Consider the following 10949-nt stretch of genomic DNA (forward strand, 5'->3'; position numbering starts at 1 on the left):
GTGCCAAGTATACAAGATGAAGGAGGGATACTACAGCACTTGCAAGGCTTACACAATATATCTCAATATTGATTGAAGTTAAGTTGGCTCAGAACTGGAGAAGTGCAAAATTTGAAGTTGGTCTGGCATTTTTAAACTACTTTTGGTGACACTATAGGAGGACAAGATAACATGGCAGCATTCAACTTATCCAATGAAAATTAGGAAAAACCACACATTAAACGACAGCCATAGGTGGAATAAGGCAAAACAAACAAATGGAATGCACAATACAACAATTTATTTTTCAATGCTACAAATGTCAAAATCTTCATCTTTTCTTCTCGGCGTATTTGAGCCTATCCCCTGCATGCTGCAACCACTGCTTTCCCACTCTCTCCAATGAAGCAACACACGATGTTGCTGAATGGCATTCCATAACAGAGGCTGAAAAATAAAACCATTGAACTTAAGAATTTCCCCCTCGCGTTGCCATCCTTGATGGACCGCAAGGGCCTAACACCTAGTACCATGAGCCTCGGTATAATTGCCATGAGAATTAAAGAACCTGGATAGCGTAGTGGTCTGCGCAGTGGCCCGGAAAGCCAAAGGTCCGTGGTTCGATTCCCGGTCCAGGGGAATTTTTTCTCATGGCAATTCTTGTATATTTCACCGCCGTTCACGCGGCAGGTTTAGAAATATTACACATACCGCTTTGCGCGGCTTTAGCGCAGGTTTGAGGCTCTCAACCGGTTGTGGCTTCTTGGAAGTCCTTTCCCCCTCGCGTTGCCATCCTTGATGGACCGCAAGGGCCTAACACCTAGTACCATGAGCCTCGGTATAATTGCCATGAGAATTAAAGAACCTGGATAGCGTAGTGGTCTGCGCAGTGGCCCGGAAAGCCAAAGGTCCGTGGTTCGATTCCCGGTCCAGGGGAATTTTTTCTCATGGCAATTCTTGTACATTGAACTTAAGTTTAGCAAAAATATAGGGAAACATCAAATAAACCTAATAATAATCATCTCAACAGCTGTGTCACCATCAATTAATATTTTGAATTAATGGCTATCTGCTTAAATGTAGCAGCATCCGCTATTTTTCCGTCTTTGACTCACAGAAGCTTACTTTCAATGATGTTATTTCCACATAGCAAAATGGACCTTCTCTAAACAAATGTTCAGAAATTTTAAATATGAATTATGTGACAAACAGAAATATTATAACTTTAGGAAGCATAAATATATTGCAATACTTGTGGATGCACAGCAGAAGTTGCTACATTGAAGAAAAAGATTTCCATGCAAAAAAGTAAAATTTTCAGTTAATATCATTTAGATGAATAGCAGGCTTCTTTAAAATTAAAAAGTACGATAAAAATGCCACATCTGAGTATGGATCCTAAGACCTCTGGACAGGAGTCGTACACCACAGCCTCTGGACAACAGCTCGCTATTAACAGGGGTATAAGGGAAGTATTTCAAAGGGAATATATTACACCTGTAAATGTTTAACTGCATTTTCGGTTTAAACTCTTGGTAATATAACCTCATATTAGGGATGATTTGTGGACAGCTCTAGATGGACTACAGAAGTAAAAAGTTTGATTGAAATCGGAGACCTGGTTATCGGACACTACCCTTGTTAGACATTCATAGATAGAAACATGAGTCCAAGGTCTTCCTGGGACTCTGGCAAATTGTATTTTTTGCAGTTCTTACATTAAGGTGCTATTACTCTTTCCAAAAATAGAAACGAAGAAAAAATCCAAAGCTGAAGTTCGTTCTAGAGAAATGGACCTTCGAATTCACAGTAACCTTCCGCACCATTTGGAAGTTCCATCTGAATCAATTATGTCGTGCAATGGCTTGATTCCAGCTTAGTGCCAAGCTCGCAAGGTGGAGTCTTGTCCATATGACCCATGCTTGCCTAGGTATCTTGGTGAAGAGAGTAAAAGCAAGGCTATCCATTCCTATACTACATCACACATCGTCAGTGCACTGAAATACACTGAATCAGTGCAAGGACCCCGCTTCCTGCTGCCGTACTGCGGTGCCATCCATGTCAGCTGGTATGCTAAGTAATTAGACAGCAAGTGCATTAATGCTCGCCTAAAATGCTGCTCTCCGCTAATACCTCCAAGAAATTTGACCTTCACCTTCTGGAAAACCAGGCAAGAATGAAATTATTTCCATCTAGTGCACAAATTCATCAGATTTTCATAGAAATGTATTTCTGGTAAAGGGAGGAATTTTTAGTAATTTTTCCATTTATTAACAGGCTACATGCTCTCATAACAATCAAGACATTTGAGTTTGCACAAAAAGACTTGAGTAAAAAATGTGCAGGAAGATAATGACAAAGTATGCAGGCCAATGTTGCTTGGTAGAATATAGCCCCATCATTCTGTTAATGGCACTGAAGTAAGTGACAGATAACTACTAAAATATTTAGCAATGACGACATTCATTGTACCAGCAATGAAAATATGAAGATGCTTGATGATGAGATGACGCTTGAAGTTCTGATGGTTTTTTTATATAAGGACTCCTCGGAATAATGGAGTAAAGAAACAATCGAAGACAAATTCATAGGTCATAAGGGGTTGTGATTTATCATATCTTGAAGAGAAATGGGAAACAAAGATAATCACCATGTCGATAGCTATGAAATCTTTAAAATCATCTAGGAACATATCATATTTATTACACTGGTCCTGATGCAAAGAAGATGAATCAAATCTGCCCATAAAAAAACGTGTAGAAGTAGAAAAGATTCCGTGTCTAGGTGGCTGCAAATACTCACCAACTGTTTCCTCACTTCCTCTGATTTCTGAAGGTCTGCCTCAAATTTCCTCAAATCAGCGAGGGAGTCCAGGGGGAAACTTGACAAATTAATTGAGGATGATTCACACACTTCCCTCCCTCCTCTTCCAACCTGTGCCTCATTAAGTGAAATAAGGACTCTGTTTTCCAATGAGTCAATTCTGGAGATTAGCCTCCTAAACTCCGATTTCATCACTTGTATAACGCTTACATCTGAAAAACAAGTTTTCATGTCTAACTTAGGATAATTTATGGTTAAAATTACATGTCAGACAGAGGTAGTACGATGCAATGCAACATACGATTTAAAAAAATACCTACCACCATTAATGGAGACAGTTTCCTCCAAGGTACTAGTATTATTGGTCTCTATAGTGACATCTGAAATAGAAGTATAATTTCACTTTCAGTAATAACTTCATTTTCAGGTGAATTTTGTAATGCTATCCAAACCGTCAGGATGCCGTTTGCTGTTCATGAAGATGACAATGGGAAAAATATTTCTACCTCAAAATATATAACACCAGTCTCAGGCAATCCAATCGCGCATATGATGATCTATCCTATGCTTTCGTTATGAATAAACCAATGTATGGCTATTTCTCCAGGTGAGGTGGTCCATGATAACAGATTCTTTTTCCTAAGAAAGGAACAATTATAGCCTTGAAATGTCTGTTATTGTGGATCACCACCCCTTGTTGACAACCCAAGAAAAAATCAGCCAAACAAACATACTAACTTCTATTTAAGGAATATCTCCAAATTAATTGATTCTTAATCGAAGAAAATATCATACTATGTACATCCAACCAATGGAGTAGTTATCTTTTCCTTATATTTAACAATGAATTATATCTCCATTAGCTTCATATACAGAAGCCTTTAAACAATTAAGTGTGAGAATGAAAAGGATGAACAATAATTTTAAAATGTGAAAACAATACCTAACTGCATATGTTCAAATTACCCAACCTTAAGCGTAATGAGTGCCACCTTACCTCGAAGAACGGTTGATGTGGAGGCTTGCTGGAGCAGAGCCTGGGGATCTGAAAAAAGTAATAGAAAAGCGTCATTCATAAGATGCACCTTACACACAGCTAGTATGAACATTGATGGCACAAGCACCATTTGGAGAATTATTTCCGTTACCTTCAAGCTGCACTTCCACCACAATTTCTTGGCTAGTCTCCGCCAAAGACTTCCTATGGGTTGCAACTTTCCTCACTTCATTGGAAGGCCTTTCCTCTCCATTAGTCACCTCAACTTCACCGTCATGCGGCTTGAAGCCAGATGGAGGAGGAGGCATCTCATCTACGTAACCACCTGGAATAAAATTAGAGTATAAGACCAATGTACTCCAAACCATTGCTAAGTTCAGTTAGTCCATCTAGCCCAACTAATGCTTGGAATTACACAAATGTACCTTGGCAGCCTTGATCCACCACAAAATCCTCAAATGTCCTCTTCTTCACTCTCCTCTTTTCTTTGCTACCCTCAGTAGCCCACTTTAGATGCTCCTCATCTTCCGTGCTGATTTCAGCCATCCTTATCTCAACACCTCGGGCTTCCTTCAGTGTATCTGTAGAAAAAGCATATAAATAGCTCTAATTTTCCATTAATTTGCCTGTAACACATTTAAAATACAAACTTTCTTTTGACATACCATAGGGTCCAAATACCCTTTCATAAGGGGCAGAATTCCATGAGATGTCTGGCTCCAGCTGCCGGATTATGGCAGTGTGCAGCTTTTCCTTAGGACACCAATATATAGAATCCTTCTTGTCAACCCAGCTATGAGGAACAGCAGCACACCAGTCCTCTGCTAGGACCACGTAGAATGACATCTGCAAAATCTAAAGTATTGCATTATCGGAAATACGATTCGGAGGGGTAACAGTTGATTGTATCACACAGAACTACAAACCAAAACCATGTTTCAACAAAATGTTCTAGCCGAACCGCAAGATTTTTATCACTGGCATTGGGTATGAAGCATGGGGATAAACAGTCTACTTCACTGTTGTAGGGCAAACGTACAGCCTTGGCACAAATATCGTCAACTAACACAATATCTTCCTCACTCCATCTCCCTCCGACATGTATTCCAAGAGACCGAGAATCCAGAGGATACAATGGCATATCCTCTGAGTCTCTTAAAATTTTCCCAATAATCACTGGAATGTTATCTTTCACCCCTATCGCTGACACTTAAGCAATCTGCTTACATTTCAAGTAACAGCAATTATTTGCTGCACTATCACTGGATAGAGTGAAATTCTGAAAGACTATCTTTTCAAACGTGGAGCTGAGGCCATCAACTACCTTGGGTTTCATAAGTACAGGGTATTTCTGGAATTCTGGATTCCCACTTCCTCCCAAAAATTAATACTCGTGGAGGCGGTTGTGCAGCTGTGCCAGAGGTTTGCTCTGCTTTCTAATCACCCTTTTGATAGACCCTAAGTGGTTTTCAAAGGGAAAAGCACTAAAATTATCCAGTGAACAACCAAAGTTTTTGACATCGTCAGCTAAATGGAGGATATTGTGAACGTTGTATGAAACCGCTTCTTTACCATATAACTTGGGGAAATACTTAACAAAATATCTTAGTAAGTCTTTAGCATAGGCATTGTTTGCAATGCAATTTCTTTCATCGCACAAAATGAATATAGCAAGGTGGAAGCACAAAAAATGCCTGAAATACTTTTCTGGCAAGTAATCATGGAGAATGGATGGCCCCACATACAGCAAGAACAACCTGAATTCTGTAGCTTTATATCGCTTCACGTCTTCAAAACTTCTCGTTTTCCTTTCAAATTCGTAGCCAATCCATGGGGCAGCTGCAACCAATCGCCTGGACAGGCTCTCGCTCTTATGTGGTGGCAGCTTCACATTAGTGTTACCCTTCCTCCAAAGAAGCTGTAACTTCTTCATTACTCCCAAGCATACCAGATGCATATAATCCAGTGGAAACTGACTCACCATTCCCAAATTGAGCTCCTCAAGAGGAGAAATGCCAACACGGTGAGAGATATCGGCTTTCCTCTGAAATGATGCATCAGTCCGAAGTTCACCATTCAGGTCATCCAATATTATCCTGTGGTTTCTCTGGAGTCCCTTCTGCACACATCTTCCACAGGAGTGGAAGCCCATGTGACCTTTGGTGGCAGTCACAAATGCCCGGGCAGGAGCATCACAAATAACAGCCCTTAACTTCACCTGAATTGTCCGGCTGCTGTAGGTGATACCTGTCTCCATTATCACTTTGCACTCCTCTACATAGTCTGTGAGTAGGTCCTTGGCAGTCAGGGAAGACTTTCCATAACTGTGGTGAACTCCAATCACAAATGGAGATGAAAGAAACTTTTTGTGGTATATACTCCCAAGAATTATCCAAAAAACACTCCTGCTGCTTTTAGCCAGTGGGAGGCCATCAACATTAACCCGTCAGTTCCCATGCTCAGAATTTTTAGTAAATTAATGTTAATTTGATCATTTTGAGCTAAAATCATCTCCATTAGGTGGTTAAAGTTGTTTTTGAAGCATTTTTTACATTGGTTTTAGAACAGGAGGGGTGTCACCCTCAGGTGACGTTGGGCAATAGCCATCAAATTTTGAATGAATAAAATATAAGAGAGAGGATTTTCAAGATTTATATTAATTTTATTTACACATATTTTTAGAACAAGAAATCATGACCGTTACATCATTTTTAACATGTATTCTGTGCTACACACATGAAATGCGTGGATAAAAAATAAAAAAAGGCACTTTTGAACCTAAAAACCAGAAAAGTGTTTTTTTCCTGAGTTTATTTTCTCCCATGGAACTCATACCAGCAATGAATATGAAGGCCAACTTTACACTTTTTGCACATAATCCTTGTCCTCTGGTGACATTTAGCACAACGACGTTGAGAACAATGCTCTTTGACATGGTCATCTACATCATCAGAAAGCCTAACTTCAAGGGGAATTCTTGCGGCCACGGCTCCTCGCGCTGTACTTTGTGAAGGTGGTTTTCCGTGTAGTCCACAATATACCTGCACAATACTTCTTCTGAAGTCACATTATGAAAATTCTTCAGTTGTGTTTTCTTTGAACACTCTCCAAGCATTTTGGCAGGCAGCATCTAGCCCAAAGGCAAACAGGGGAAACCACCACTTTTTCCTCTGTAGCTGACTCTTAAGGAGTGTAGGTTCTCATCAAATATATCCACTCCCTCCATATATTTATTGTATTTTCTAACCGCATTTGGGCAGGATACTTGAATTATTCATCTTTTTCCTTGAACAACGCCAACTCTGTCCGCTGCACTCACTGGACTTGCGCTATGGCAGTTGGATGCAATGGTGACAATGCTATTGTCATGCCACTTTACGACAGAAAGATCACACGTGACTTTCAGTGAGAACGAGCCTCTCTTTTTTTTCTTTAGCATAGGAGATGGTTCTAGAGGGCATTTATCTAGCCTATTCTCCCTTATAGTGCCAGTTTCACCTGTGTTGAGCTCTGTTAGCCTGGATATTAGAGGGAAGCTAGAAAAAAAATTATCAAAGTACAAATTGTATGGTCCGAAATCTGAAGGTAATCTACTCTGCATTTCCAGAACTACAGCACCGCTCAACCCAAATTTCGGTTGCAGAGGATGCTGCGCAGCTTTTGCTCCTTGATAGGGTTCAAAGGAAACTAAATACCCCAATCGCGTTGCACAAGACCACAACTTGTAGCCAAACCGCAACGGTTTTCCATGCATATGCTGTTTAGTGCTATGCCGTCCGTAATAAGGCACCATGGTTTCGTCTATAGAAATATGTGAGGATGCAACATATTTGAAATTTTCAATGACATTTTTGTTCAAGAATCTAAAATATTCACGCACTTTTCCGAATTTATCTCCTGATGGCAGGTTCATATTATCACAAAGATGTAAATACTTCTGGATTTCAAAAAACCTGTTGCGCCGAATACAATTTGCAATAAGATTATTGTGGGTGTCAGACTTTGTTTCCCAAAACATTCGAATGTACTTCGGTGTTAGATAGCCTGTTAGTAGTAAGACAGCAATGTATACTTTCAATTCCTCTGACGTCAAGTTTAAAGTATGGTTCCTATGCAAGGCGTACAAGTTAGACATTTTAACAATATATGAAATGATTTCGTCACCGTACATGGATTCAAAACACTGAACTGGAGACATATCAAATTTGTGAACTTCATTCACCTGCTGCTCTGAATCTCCTCTACCATTTGGGACAAAGTTTTTCTCCACGCTGGTCCAATTTCTCTGTACTCGTGCGCCTTTAATTTTTTTTCTTTGATGGCTTTCGCTCCACTGTTGTTCCACCAACATCGGATGGTACACTTTCAATTGAAGATTCTCCCGAATCCTGTATTGGTGATATTTAATGAACAACGTAAGCTAAAATATTCATTCATAAAAATTTACTACCGATGTATTTCAGAAGAGTCCCTAGATAAATATAATCTCACATCATTCACAGAAGTATACGAGTGAGTGCCTATTTCGACTTGTGAGCGAAGTATCCTAGGCGGCAAATTATTCATATCTGCCACTGTTTCATCACCACTCTCTTCTTCCGTAACGTCTCCATCTTCCTCAGGAATTAAAATAATATCAGCATCATCCAAATTATCATTGTGGAGATCAGACTGCAATTCTTCTAAAATTTCGTGCAGTTGTAAGCTTAAAAGCAACATGAAATATTATCAATGCAAATAAAAAATTGATTAAAATATTTTTGATTAATACCATATGCACGGTTATAAAATAAAAATTCAGAATATTAAATTATGAAAAATACCATGAACGTCCGTATATTTTACCCACAATTTTAGAATACACTACACACAACAGTAAGCACAGAAATAAACAAAAATCCGTATATATAAATAGTACCATTAAAAATGTTTGACATGAAAATGTGCCATCAAGTTCATAGTTACAGTAAATAGTTTACAAAACTATTAGCAGGGAATAAATCTGCTTGAATATTTAAGAAGTTCAATCTGATTGAAATGGAGAGTTTGAAAATGTTCCGTGCAGCCTTTCCCATAAATACAGCCTATCAAGATGCTTCACTTCCCAACGTCACCTGTAGGTGACATCAAAAATTCGAAGTACCACATTTGCTATAGGAATGAAAATTTTCAATGCATTTTATTTTATGTAAGAACTTACATATACTTAGTCATCAAAACTAAAATGATAATATCATTTACGTACCTCTTCTGAAGTTTACAGGCCATAACAGTAGGTCTGGTCACTAAAATCCACACACAACCTCACTATCTTCTATTCAAAGGCGTACTGAAGACTCCTCTGTCGCCAAAACAATATGATAATCCAATATGTGGTGCAGAAAGACACAAAGAAACATAACGAAAACATACCGTGCCCCTAAGATTACATTGTTGCATTTTGTGGGTTCACAAAAGTGTGTCACCTGTAGGTGACGTCGGGCGTTGCCGGGTTAAGGTCCAACTCAATAACTTGTATCTGCGAGGTATCTATTCTAACCATCTGCTAATTTAATGCTTTTTGCAAGCCATAGTGCAAATATTCACCAGTGCTTGTTTTTTTATGTTGTTGGTCCTCGGTGTGTTTGATAGTGCCCTAGCAGACGTGGGCAGATCTGAGTGACCTTCAGACACCAATATTTTTAGCAGCTTGTCCACAGTTGCATGTGCCACATTGTTGTCAATACACCAATGAGCAAGCTTCGTCTTTAAATTAGACTCTTTGGCTAGGCAAGGGATCGATTCCACTTCTGGAACCATTTCTGTAACTTCATTTGCACAACTTCCAGAAACCGAAGGCAAATGCATGGTATCAGCTGGCAAAGTAGGCTTATTAGCAGAATCTGGAGTATGTTGTTCAGAGATAGGTTTATCATTTAGGCGATCTGATTCAACATCATCATCATTGGAACTACAGGAGTTTGTGGTGAATGCTAGCCGCATCTTCTTCAGCCTTCGATGCCTCTGGCTCCTGGAGAGATCAAAGAATGACTTCTGCTTCCTCATGTCTCTGGGTGGATGGTCTGCAGGGGGAAAAATATTCACCGCAAACAGTTACGAGGGAAAGAAGATTGAGGAACTACACAATTTGTGTAGAGGTGCATGATAAAACTAATTGTATTGTTATTGCAGATTTCTTTTCAAGAGGCAGAAGAAATAAGCATTCTCTGAACAGTTAGATTAAAATAAGTAATGAAAATGTCCATTTCTTAATGAAGGAAATGGCTATTACCCAAGATAGAAGACAATACACTTTAAAGTGGAAGCTAGCAAGGATTCAACTTTAACCTTTTCCCTACTAAACATGTATATATACGTGTGGACGTTTCCTGACCTGGGAGACAAAAGCCGTATATTTACGTGTGAGATTTTCCTGGTCAGGAGAACGAAAGCCGTGTATATACATTTTCTAGCTCTCCCCCTCTTAGGACGGTCGTGGGTTTACGTCGTCTTTGTCTCGGGACCCAACGCTGCAGGGTTTAGGATTTACGGTCAGAATCTGGGAGCAGGTACCCAGACCCCTAGTCTTTTATAACCCCTCTTAGCAGTAATGGACAGCGGTCATACGATTGTTTATCCAGCCAGTTTTCAAAATAAACATTGTTCATTTCTCAAGAAAAATAAACAGAATTGAAATATTTGTCTTTTGAGCAGCGTTTACAATTTTAAAACGAAATTCTATGATAAATATTAACTTATATCTCGAGTTATTAAGCAAGCAGGAGCATCACCAGCTTTTAAAACATTTTTTACTACCCACTATCCCAGAAGTTATAATAACAGGCATTTTTACCCATTCCACTCATAAGAAATCCACAATTGACCATTAATGCTGTTGGGTAAGAGCAAGTCATCTATGCAGCACTTATTACTGTCAAATAACATTGCAAAGAGGTGAAATTGTGTAGGTAATACTGCGAAATTTCAAGCAAGACCAGTCCATTACAAATGCTTGAGGCAGTTAGTTGATAAGAAAAAGTACGAGAAATCTTTATCATGCCAGCTTTAAAAGACATTGGAATTACAGTCCTATGAAGTACATATACTAAAGCAAGAAATGAATAGTCCTACCCCTTCCAAAACAGTAAAAAGAAAGCACAAAAAGTGGCAG

The 10949-nt window shown here is 39.1% G+C and overlaps 1 long non-coding RNA gene across 1 annotated transcript; it reads right to left on the reverse strand.

The window, feature by feature from the left end:
• Positions 1-285: 285 nt before the first annotated feature.
• LOC124159863 lies at positions 286-3185 on the reverse strand. Its single transcript, XR_006865035.1, has 3 exons — positions 3123-3185; positions 2782-3014; positions 286-426 (listed from the first exon to the last, which is right to left on the reverse strand). It is a non-coding gene; the product is annotated as an uncharacterized LOC124159863 (long non-coding RNA).
• Positions 3186-10949: the final 7764 nt, after the last annotated feature.

This window comes from Ischnura elegans, chromosome 5, assembly GCF_921293095.1.
Source record: "Ischnura elegans chromosome 5, ioIscEleg1.1, whole genome shotgun sequence".
NCBI classification, from domain to species: Eukaryota; Metazoa; Arthropoda; class Insecta; order Odonata; family Coenagrionidae; genus Ischnura; species Ischnura elegans.